The sequence below is a fragment of the Pteropus alecto genome, unplaced genomic scaffold, assembly GCF_000325575.1.
Source record: "Pteropus alecto unplaced genomic scaffold, ASM32557v1 scaffold112, whole genome shotgun sequence".
Lineage (NCBI taxonomy): Eukaryota > Metazoa > Chordata > Mammalia > Chiroptera > Pteropodidae > Pteropus > Pteropus alecto.
Genome location: NW_006433133.1, coordinates 1,398,821 through 1,409,954, shown reverse-complemented (window position 1 = coordinate 1,409,954; position 11,134 = coordinate 1,398,821).

Here is an 11,134-nt window from a genome sequence, read left to right as displayed (position 1 = left end):
TGATCAAGTGGGCTTATTCCCAGAGGCACAGAGATGTTTTAACATATGCCACGTAATGTGATACACCACGTAAACAAATTAAAAAATAAGAATCATATGATTCTATCAGTAGATGCAGAAAAAGCCTTTGACAAGATACAGCATCCATTTATGATCAAAACACTTAACAAAATTGGTATAGAAGAAAAGTACCTTAACATAATAAAGGCCATATATGACAAACCTTCAGTCAACATTATACTTAACGATGAAAACTAAAAGCTTTCTCTCTAAGTTCAGCAAACAAGGCAAGGCTGTCCACTATTGCCACTGTTATTCAATATAATATTGGAGGTCTTAGCCAGTGCAATCAGGAAAGAGAAAGATTTAAAATGCATCCAAAAAGTATATGGAGAAGTCAAACTGTCACTATTTGCGGATGACATGATTCTCTACATAGAAAATATTAAAGACTCCATAAGAACGCTACTAGAAACAATAAGCAAATACAGCTAATTTTCTAGATACAAAATCAACGTTCAAAAATCCATAGTGTTCCTATACTCTAATAATGAAGTGTCAAAAAAAGAAGTGGAAAAAATAATTCCTTTTTTCAATTACACCAAAAAGAATAAAATACCTAGGAATAAATCTAATGAAACTTAGGAAGGACCTATATAATGAAAACTATAAGACCTTATTAAAAGAAATCGAAGAAGATATAAAGAAATGGAAAGATATTTAATTTTCCTGGATTGTAAAAAATCAACATAGTAAAAATGACCGCATTACCTAAAGCATTAGATTTAAGGCAATCCCTATCAAAAGTCCATTGACATTTTTTAAAGAATTAAAACAAACAAAAAAAATCACTAGATTTGTATAGAAGCACAAAAGAATCTGAATTGCCAAAGCCATCCTTGGAAAAGAGAACAAGATTGGAGGCATCACTCTGCCCGAATTCAAATTATACTAAAAAGCGACAGTAATGAAAATGGCATGGTATTGGCAGAAAAACTGACACACAGACCATTGGAACACAATCAAGAGTCCAGAAATAAACCCATGTTTGTATGGGCAAATAATATTCAAAAAAGAAAAGAAAACAAAACAAAACATTCAGTGGGGGAAGGCTAGCCTCTTTAATAAATAGTGCTGGGAAAACTGAAAAGCTACCTGCAAAAGAATGAAACTAGACTGTTGTCTGTCACCGCACAGAAAAATTAACTCAAAATTAATTAAGGACCCAAATATAATTCCTGAAACAAATAAATGTATATAAGAAAACATAGAAACTGAACTCAAGGATATTGGACTTAAAGAGGATTTTATGAATTTGACCTCAAAGGCAAGGGGAGTAAAAGCTAAAATAAATAAATGGGACTATATCAAACTAAAAACCTTCTACACAGCAAAAGAAACAATCAACAAGGTAAAGAGACTACTATCCCCATGGGAAAATATATTTGCAAGCATCGTCTCCAAGAAGGGCCAAGTGTCCAAAAAATACAAAGAAATCATACAACTCAACAACAACAACAACAACAACAACGACGACGACAAAACAATCCTTTCAAAAAATGGGCAGAGGACCTGAACAGACACTTCTTCCAAGAAGATATCCAAATGGCCGACAAACATATGAAAAGATGTTCATCATCGCTAGCTCTTAGGTAAATGCAAATCAAAACCACAATAAAATTCCATCTCACACACGTTATAATAGCTATAATCAACAGGAGAAAAAATAACAAATGTTGGAGAGGATGCAGAGAAGAAGTAACCCTCATACACTGCTACTGGGACTGCAAATTCATTCAGTCGCTGTGGAAAAGAGTATGGAAGTTCCTCAAAACTAAGAATTGATCTACCATATGATCCAGCAATCCCTCTGCTGAGTATTTAACCCAAAGACTTGAAAACTTGTATCCAAAAAGATATTTGCACACTGATGTTCACAGCAGCATTATTCACAGTGGCTAAGACATTGAAGCAACAGAAGTGTCCTACGATGGATGATTGGATAAAGAAGCAGAAGAGAGGAAATACTGCCATTTGCGACAACCTGGATGGACCTCGAGATAATCATGCTAAGCGAAAAAATCCAGACAGAAAAAGTTGAAAATCACATGATATCACTTATATGTGAGAAATAAACCTAAAAGCGACAAACAAACAGGACAAACAAACAGGAACTCATGGACATGGACAATAGACTAGTGGTTACCAGAGGGTAAGGGGGAGGGAGGAGGGGGGAGGTAGACGGGGTAAAGGGGGTCAAATATGTGGTGACGGAAAGAAATCTAACTATGAGAGTTGAACACACAGTGTAAATATATATATGCCTTACTGTTAAAGTGTACAGCTGAAAATTATTGGATTTCGTTAAGCAAAGTCATCATAAAAACATGCTTTATTATTTATTATTTTTTCCTTCATGTAGCTTATAGTTAAAGCTTAGTATGCTGGTATCACTGAGAATCCAGAAACACTGAAGATGTTAAATATTTTACAAATCATTTCTAGGGTTGGCCCAGGAAGACCACAGATGAGCTCAAAGATTAACTGAACTTACAGGTCTTTGAAAGATCCCCAGCAGCTACATAATGTATGAGCCATTTATCTAATTCAAGGTGAAATATCTGGAAAGTAAGAGTGGTCCCTGGGATATGAGGAGAAAGAAAGGACAATAGTGAAATTCCACCTGATAACTCAGTATTTGACATTTTATTGTTTGTTTTTTGTTGTCGAGTATTGTAAAGTAAATACACGAATAAATTTTATTTGTTCTAGTCATTTTATATAATGATCAAAATGGCATATCAGTAAGGGAAATATTTATTTAATGCTCAATAATTCCTTTAAAAACAGCATACTTTATAAAAGCTACAGTTAACATATTCTTCGCATTAGTGGTGATCCTGTTCTCTTTCCCAACAGATTCACATTTGTCAAGTCTGTGAAATCACGGAAATGGTACTGAGAGTAATGACAAAAGTGGATGGGGGACACCAGTGAGCTCAGAGGGATGAAGAAATTATTAGTATGCTTTAGATTCTATATTTGTGTTATTTTATGACATTTTAATATTGTGGGAAAGCACTAGATTCACCCATGAGGGTTGGTTTCTCATACTAACTGAATCCTTCATGAAGTGTACATATATAGCTGTGAACAAGTCAATAGGAAAATCATGTATTTGTTTAGTGTTTATACTTTTGTGAAGTGTTTTATATGCATCTTATTTTGTCACCACAACCCTAATAACAACCCACATCACCCAGCCTCCCAGCCATCTGACAACCATCAAGATATTCTCTGTATCTATGAGTTTGTTTCTGTTTTCTTTGTTCGTTTTATTAATTGCACATATAAATGAAATCATATGGTGTTGGTCTTCCTCTTTCTGACTTATTTCACTAAGCGTAATATCCTCTAGGTCCATCCATGTTGTTGCAAATGGCAAGATTTCATTCTTTTTTTAAATATGAGTAATATTATATTGTAGGTATAGAATATGTACTTTTTCTTTATCCATTCACCTATTGATGGACGCCTAGGTTGCTTCTACATCGTGGCTACTGTAAATAATGCTGCAATGAACATATGAATGCACATGTCCCTTCAAAGTAGTTTTGGGTTTCTTTAGATAAATACCCAGAAGTGGAATTGCTAGGTCTTTCTTTGTATCTTCTTATGGCCTTTGTTTTAGAGTATATTTTGTCTAAATATTGCTACCCTAGCTTTATTTTTTTCCACTTTCATGAACTATCTTTTTCCATCCTTTTACTCTCAGTCTGTTTGTCTTTTGATACAAAGTGAGTCTCTTATAGTCAGTTTATGTAAGGGTCTCATTTTCTTATATATTCAACACCCCATGACTTTTGATTGGAGCATTTAATCCATTTACAATTAAAGTATTTGTTGATAGATATGTAATTATTGCAATTTTATTGTTCATATTTTTTATCTTTTCTTCTTTGTAAAGAATTCCCTTTAACCTTTCCTATAATACTGTTTTGGTGGTAATGAACTCCTTTAGCCTTTTCTTGTCTGGTAAGCTCTTTATTTGTCTTTGGAATCTAAATGATCGCTTTGCTGGGTAGAGTAATCTTAGTTGTAGGTCCTTGCTTTACATCACTTTGAATATTTTGTGTCGGTCCCTTCTGGACTGCAAAGTTTCTGTTGAGAAAACAGCTGACAGTCTTATGGGAGCTCCCTTACAGGTAACTAATTGCTTTTTTCTTGCTGTTTTTAAGATTCTGTCTTTGTCTTTAACCCTTGGCATTTTAATTATCACGTGTCTTGGTGTGGGTATGTTTGAGGTCTTGCTTGGGATGCAGAACTTCCTTGACTTATATGTCTACTTCGCCACATTGGGAAATTTTTCTGTCATTATTTCTTGAAATTGGTTTTTGATTCCTTGCTCTCTCTCTCTTCTCCTTTTGGTACCCCTATGATGAAAATGTTGGTATGCTTGGTGTTGTCCCCGAGGCCCTTTAAATTATCTTCATTTTTTAAATTCATTTTTTTCATTCTGCTATTCTGATTGCATGTTTTCTGCTACCTTATCCTCCAAATTGTTGATTCAGTCCTCTGCTTCATATAATCTACTGTTGATTTCCTCTAATGTAGTCTTCATTTCTGAATGGTTCTTTTTTTTAAGTTTTCTATCTTCATTTTTATGTTTCTTATCTCTTTGTTGAAGTTCTCACTGAGATCATTGAGTAACCTTATAACCAGTATTTTGAACTCTACCTCTTGTCTCCATTTTATTCAGGTCTGTTTCTGGAGCTTTGTTTTGTTTTTTCATTTAGGACATATTTCTTTGTTTCCTCATTTTGGCTGACTCCTTGTGTTTGCTTCTATGTATTAGGTAGGGCTGTTACATCTCCTAGTCTTAGTATAGTGGCCTTCGTATAGGTGTCTTATGGGCCTCGGTGGTGCAATCTTCCTGCTCACCTGAACTGCATGCTCTAGGTGTGTCCCTTGCATGGGTTGTGTGTGCCCTCCTGTTATAGTTGAGCCTCGGTTGCTGTTTCCACATCAGTGGGAGGGATTAACCCTCAGGCAGATTGGTCATGAAGACTGGCCAGTGTCTACAGTGGTGGAACTGTTGTGCAAGGGCTAAACCTATGGAGCAAGATTCACTTTAGCAGGACTCTGGTGCCTTCCCAGTATGCCCTCTGGGTGTGTCATCTGAGGAGGTTGCCGGGTGGTACTCTGTCAGTGTCTGAAGCCAGCCAAGGTTGTACCAGGCCTTGAGCCTTTGTGAGGGGTCCCACTAAAGGCCAAGGTCAGCCATCGCCTGTGCTCTGTGCAAGGCCATCTGGCATAAGCCATAAAGTGATCCACAGATGGCTTCTACCTGTGCTGGGATTAGAGATTCCTGGGAGAGGCTAAACTGCAAACAAGGGACAACTGCTGCTAGTGCCATGCTTGGGGCTGCTTAGGAAGAAGTTCGGGGGATGCCAGGGCCATATGCTGCTTGTTTGGGTTTTGTACCTTTGAGAGATTTTAGGAAAGTCCACAGCATAGGCCAAGGCAGGTAGTTTGTATGGAAAAGCCACTAGAAGCAGCCTGCGTGAGCCCAGAAGTTGGGTGAGGTGGCATCTCACAGAATCAGCTGAGCTGGGAGAATGGTGTTAGCTATGTTGATGGAGTCTCAGATATGGCACTGTCCTGTTTATGCATGTGGGGTGGGAGGAGGGCTCAACAGAAAAACAATAATTTCTGCCAGCATTTCTGTCTAGAAGAAAGCTGTCTCTCCAGCCCTTGCCCTAAAGCCAGACAATTCAATTCCTCCCCTTATGTTCCTGGCACCTTTTGAGCTGCTTCCCCAGCTCTGGAGCTCTCAGTGAATGAGTTCATCAGCAAGTCAGTCTGCATGTGAGCCCCTTATGAGGAATGCCTGGAACTGCAACAGCCCTCTATTTCAGCCATAATTCCCCATGGTGTTTTTTTTTTTTTAATTTGAGGATTGTTTTGATAGTCTATCATCATATCTAGAACTCAAATAAAATTCACTAATCACAATTTCTCAATTAATATCGAAATATCATGCAATTTAGCTACACAAAGAAATGTTACAAGAAGTTTTCAGAAAGAAGGAATGAGATATGAGATGGTGTAGAGGTTAAAAAAGCATTACTTCTTTGGATAGTTATAAGAATTTCATTATGGCTTGAATTAAAAAGCTATGTAAGAGATTGGTGGGAGGTGGCAAGAAAAGTAGCAGACACCAGATTATGGAGTGAAACAAGCACTTTCAGTAACCCACTCCCATTCTATTGGCATTTAAAACATTTTGCAGAAAGACAGTGACCGAGTACATGTACAGCTCCTTGGCTTTATGAAGTGAAGTAGCACATAGACAATATATATTAGAATTCAACACATCTCTAGGGAAATATAAGTATGATATAACCTTTGTCATAAAAAGAAGAAATTTTATCTAATTGTATGGTGCTTACTTATTCTAACTACCTTATAAATGTTAGTACAGTTATTCCTCATAGTAATTCTATGAAACATTTTCTAATATTATTATCCCTGTTTAACAGATCAGAAAGTTGAGACCTAGTTATCTGATTCACCCAAGGTGACACGGCTTGTAAGTAGTAGAACCGGGATTTAACTTAGGCAGTCTAGTTCCATGGTTCATGGTCTCAGTCATTACACTATGCTACCTTTTACTGTCTAATTCACTCAGAAAATCTTTCTGCATATATATTTAAAAAGCATTTATGAATTTGAATTTCACTAAGAGAGTAATGGGTTATTGGGTTCCTACTAAGTAGTGGTTCCTGTAGAGTACATTTGTTGGAAAATCATGCATATGAGGATGATTGGATATTCAAGCAATTTATATTTCGACCTATTCAGATTTAAAATACAAGGACAATAAAAAATTCCATCAGCTTTAAATTAGTTTTTAAATGATGTCAGTGCACTTCTGGTCAATATGAGAGGATTAAGAGATAAATATGGATTTGCCAAGTACTTTGAGACACCAAGGAACAATGAGAGCACTTGTAGGATTACATAGTATATTTAACAGCTTTAAGTGTAACTCTGAATTTTTAATTTTTTGCCCTAACTATTGAAACTAACTTTATTGAATGAAATTGTAGCAATACTAGTCACCAAAGCATAAGCCTGAACACCTATAGGTTTGAAGTGGGGAAATATGGAGCCAATTGACACTGTTGACTCTTTTAAAGTATTCTTCCAAGTTGCTACAGGGAGAGGAGGTGGGGGGGCTATGTAATTGACAGAGTTCTGCCTCCCCACCCTCACTTTAAATAGCATAGGCATATTATTTATTTTAAAGAATAAATGTTTACATAATAGTTTGTTTGCACAAAGAGTTCTATGGCTTGAGCACTCTTAAACAATACCGAATATCATTTAATTAAGTTTTCATTCATTTCATTTAATTAAAATTTACTAAATTTATACGTTCATACCCATTAGATATATTATTAAAAAAAAAACAGAAAATAACAAGTGCTGGCATGGATATGGAGAAGTGGAAACCTTGTGCATTTTTAGTGGAAATGTAAAATGGTGCAACCACTGTGGAAACAGTATGGTGATTCCTCAAAAAATTAAGTGTAGAATTACCTTATGATCCAGCAATTTCTCTTCTGGGTATTTAACCAAAAGAAGTGAAAGTAGGAACTCAAACAGATATTTGTATGCCCATGTTCATAGCAGCATTATTCACAGAAGTCAAAATGTGGAGGTAATCCAAATGTCTGTCAACAGTTAAACATATAAAAATGGGGTCTATACATACAATGGAATATTATAAACTTTAAAAAGGAAGGAAATTCTGATGCATGCTACGATATGAATGAACCTTGAAGATATTATGCTAAGAGAGATAAGGCAGTCACAGAAACCCAAATATGGTATGATTTCACTTACATGAGATACCTAGTGTAGTCAAATTCAAAGAGACAAAGTCAAATGGTAGTAACCAGGGACTGGAGAAGAGGGGAATGGGGAATAAATGCTTAATTGGTACAGAGTTTCAAATTGCAAGATGCAAAAGTTCTGGAGATGAAAGGTGGCAATGGTTGCATAACACTGTGAATGTATTTAATGCCACCGAACTGTATACTTAAAATGGTCAAAATAATCAATGTAGTGTTGTATATATTTTGCTACAATAAAAATATATTTTTAAAAACAGCATGGCAGATTAAAGGTGAAAATTTTCCCAAAGACGATTAGGTGAGACAGCTGCTGCTCTATATGAAAAACAATGAAAAATACTGGATATTTTTTAGAAAGTATTTTTTTTGTTTAGTAAACAGAATAATTAGTAAAGATTAAAAAAACACACACACAGAAAAAAGAAAGATTCATAAAAGTTATACATAGCAAAACACTTTGACCAATCTAAAATAATTGGTTTTTAGGAGGAAAACCCACAAAACATAACCAAAATTAAAAAACAAAAAAAAACAAAAAAACAAAAAAACAAAAGACACACAAAGATAAGGAAGCAATGGAAACACTATTTTCTTAAAAATATATAAAACAGATGGCTTTAATCCATTGATTTTATCAATCCAATTTAGAAAGATTTAGAACTGGATATCAAAATATTATGTCATCCCATGTTACAAAGCTAGCTGTTTACAATCCTGGAAATAAAAAAAAAAAATCAAACCTTGTGAACATTAAAATAATTATCTTTCCAACGGTTAAATGAGACTCATGTTACATACCACCAAACAGAGCAACTTAGAATGTACCTTTCTTAAGAAAATTAGATTATGAGAATTGACTTTTCTTAGTGATATGTTAATGAAATATCAAAGAAGGTTAGGATCTACCAAATCTTCTTCTGCTTTGTTCACATTCTCTACTGCTTCCTAAAAGCCCACTATAATTGAGATAGAAAGGTCTGTTAGAACTCTTTTTTCTGCAATACTCTTTAATTGTAACTGAATGTTCCAAAATGGAAAGGAGCTATTAAATCCAAATTAAGATTAAGATTCAATTACTCCTTGGTAAGTGCTGCAAGTTGGGATCTTCATTGCAAAGCCATTTCTCTTTGTAGACAAAAAAATATGTATATTTTGTGAGTTAAATTTTGAAGTTGGTTTTATTCTTCATGACTCTTAAACATTTAAAAAAGTTCAATTTGACTTTTTAAAATATATTCCATTTTTTCTCCATTTGTATTAACTTTCTCATTTCACTTTGGAATGGAAAATCAAGGTGCCTTGGTATAGTAAAAAGTACCAGGCTCTTCTAGTTTTGCTTAGAGTAATATTGTAGGACATCAGGACTAGGATTTAGAGTCCAAGTACCTAAATAAACCCTTAATTTTCAGGTCCGCACTTGATAAAGAAGTTTGTTATTGTTGGCTTTACTTTATTTTTAACAATTAAATTATACTTTTAAAAAATAGATAACACATTCTCATGACTCAAGATTCAAAATGTATAAAAGGTCATAAAATTTAAAAAACTGTCTCTTACTCCCGTCCCCTAAGCACCCAGTTCTATTGCATTGAACCTAACTATGTTATTAGTTTCTTGTTATACATCCAAAATATTTTATGCATACACTTATTTATATACCTAATTTGTTTCACTTTAAAATATATCTTAGAGATTGTTCCAGTATAATACAAAAAGCTTTCATGTATTTGTATGTTTGTCTTTCAGCTGTATAGTAAGTATTCTACTATATTATGGTATTATAATTCATTTGAACACAGATGACATTTAAATTCAAATTTTTGGCTATTGCAATTCTTTAGTAAACAACTGTGTGCATACATTATTTCTCTCACATGCAGGTTTATCTGCAAAATTAGTTAAAAGTAGAAGAGCTGCAAAATTGTTTTGACCTAATGCTTCTTTTATGATATACTTTCCAACTTCTTGAGTGAGTTCTGGTATATTTTTCTAAAATATTATTCATTTCATCGTGGTCTTATTTGCAGAGTGCTGAACAAAGTGACATTATTATTACAGATTTCTCCATCTGATTTTATAATTTATTTAAAAAATCTCTCATGTTTTGTTTTGATCAGGTTGGCTAATTGCTTTTCAATTTTATTATTATTCAAAGAACCAACTATTTTTTAAATTTTATTATTCTTTTTTATCTTTTTAATTCCTAACTTATAATTACCTTTGATTTATTTCTTATTTGTCTTTTCCCCTAATTTTTTTGGATAGATGATTCATATATATTAGATTTTTAAATTTCTTGCTAATATAAGTATTTAAGACTGTGGAATGTAATCTGAGTACTGCTCAAGAAGCATTGCATGAGATATGATATGTAATGTTTCTTTTATCATTCTTTAAATGTTATCTTTTCATTTTCTCTTTGAATTAAGAAAAAGTGTCTCAAGCACAATATTTTGTTTCCTATTTTGTTATTGATTTATACTTTTCTCGAATTGTAATTAATGAATATTGTTGACATTGTTTTAATTTTCTTATATTTTTAAAAACAATGATGTTTTTTCTTCTAGTAAAATATACACTAATTTTTTTAGATAGTCCAAGTGTTCTTTAACACAGAATGTATTCTATATTTCATGGTATGAGAATAATACATATAAAATAACTCCACCTTATTTATTGTATTATATAGGTCTTCTACATTTATCCTGTGTGCACTTAGCCTGACATTAACTGAGTGAACAAATAAATCTACTGCCAATTATGCATTTCTACTTTTTCTTTGGTCTTGCAGTTTCGGTTACATAAATGTTGCTGCCATGGTATTTGATGAATAGACATTTATAATTGTTATAATTTCTTTGTGATTGTAACTTTTAATATTATGCAATGCTACATTTTTATTTCATTTCAAGCTTTGCCACAGATTCAACCACGTCTGATAGCAAGGCTATGGATTCTGCTATTCTTTGTTGTATCTTTTCTTTACAGCACAATTTTTTGTGATGTCACTTGATAGTCTCTTTTAATTACTGAGTTAGCTCATTTACTTTCACCACAATTATGTTGTTTTTTTATATTTTCTTGAAATCATTCATTATGTGAATTATTTATGTTCTCTGTGTTTCTTATATATAGGAAGGTTTGTTTTCACATATTAATAAGTAATAATTTATTTACTTATAAAGTATGTAATCAAGTATATTGTTTTATTA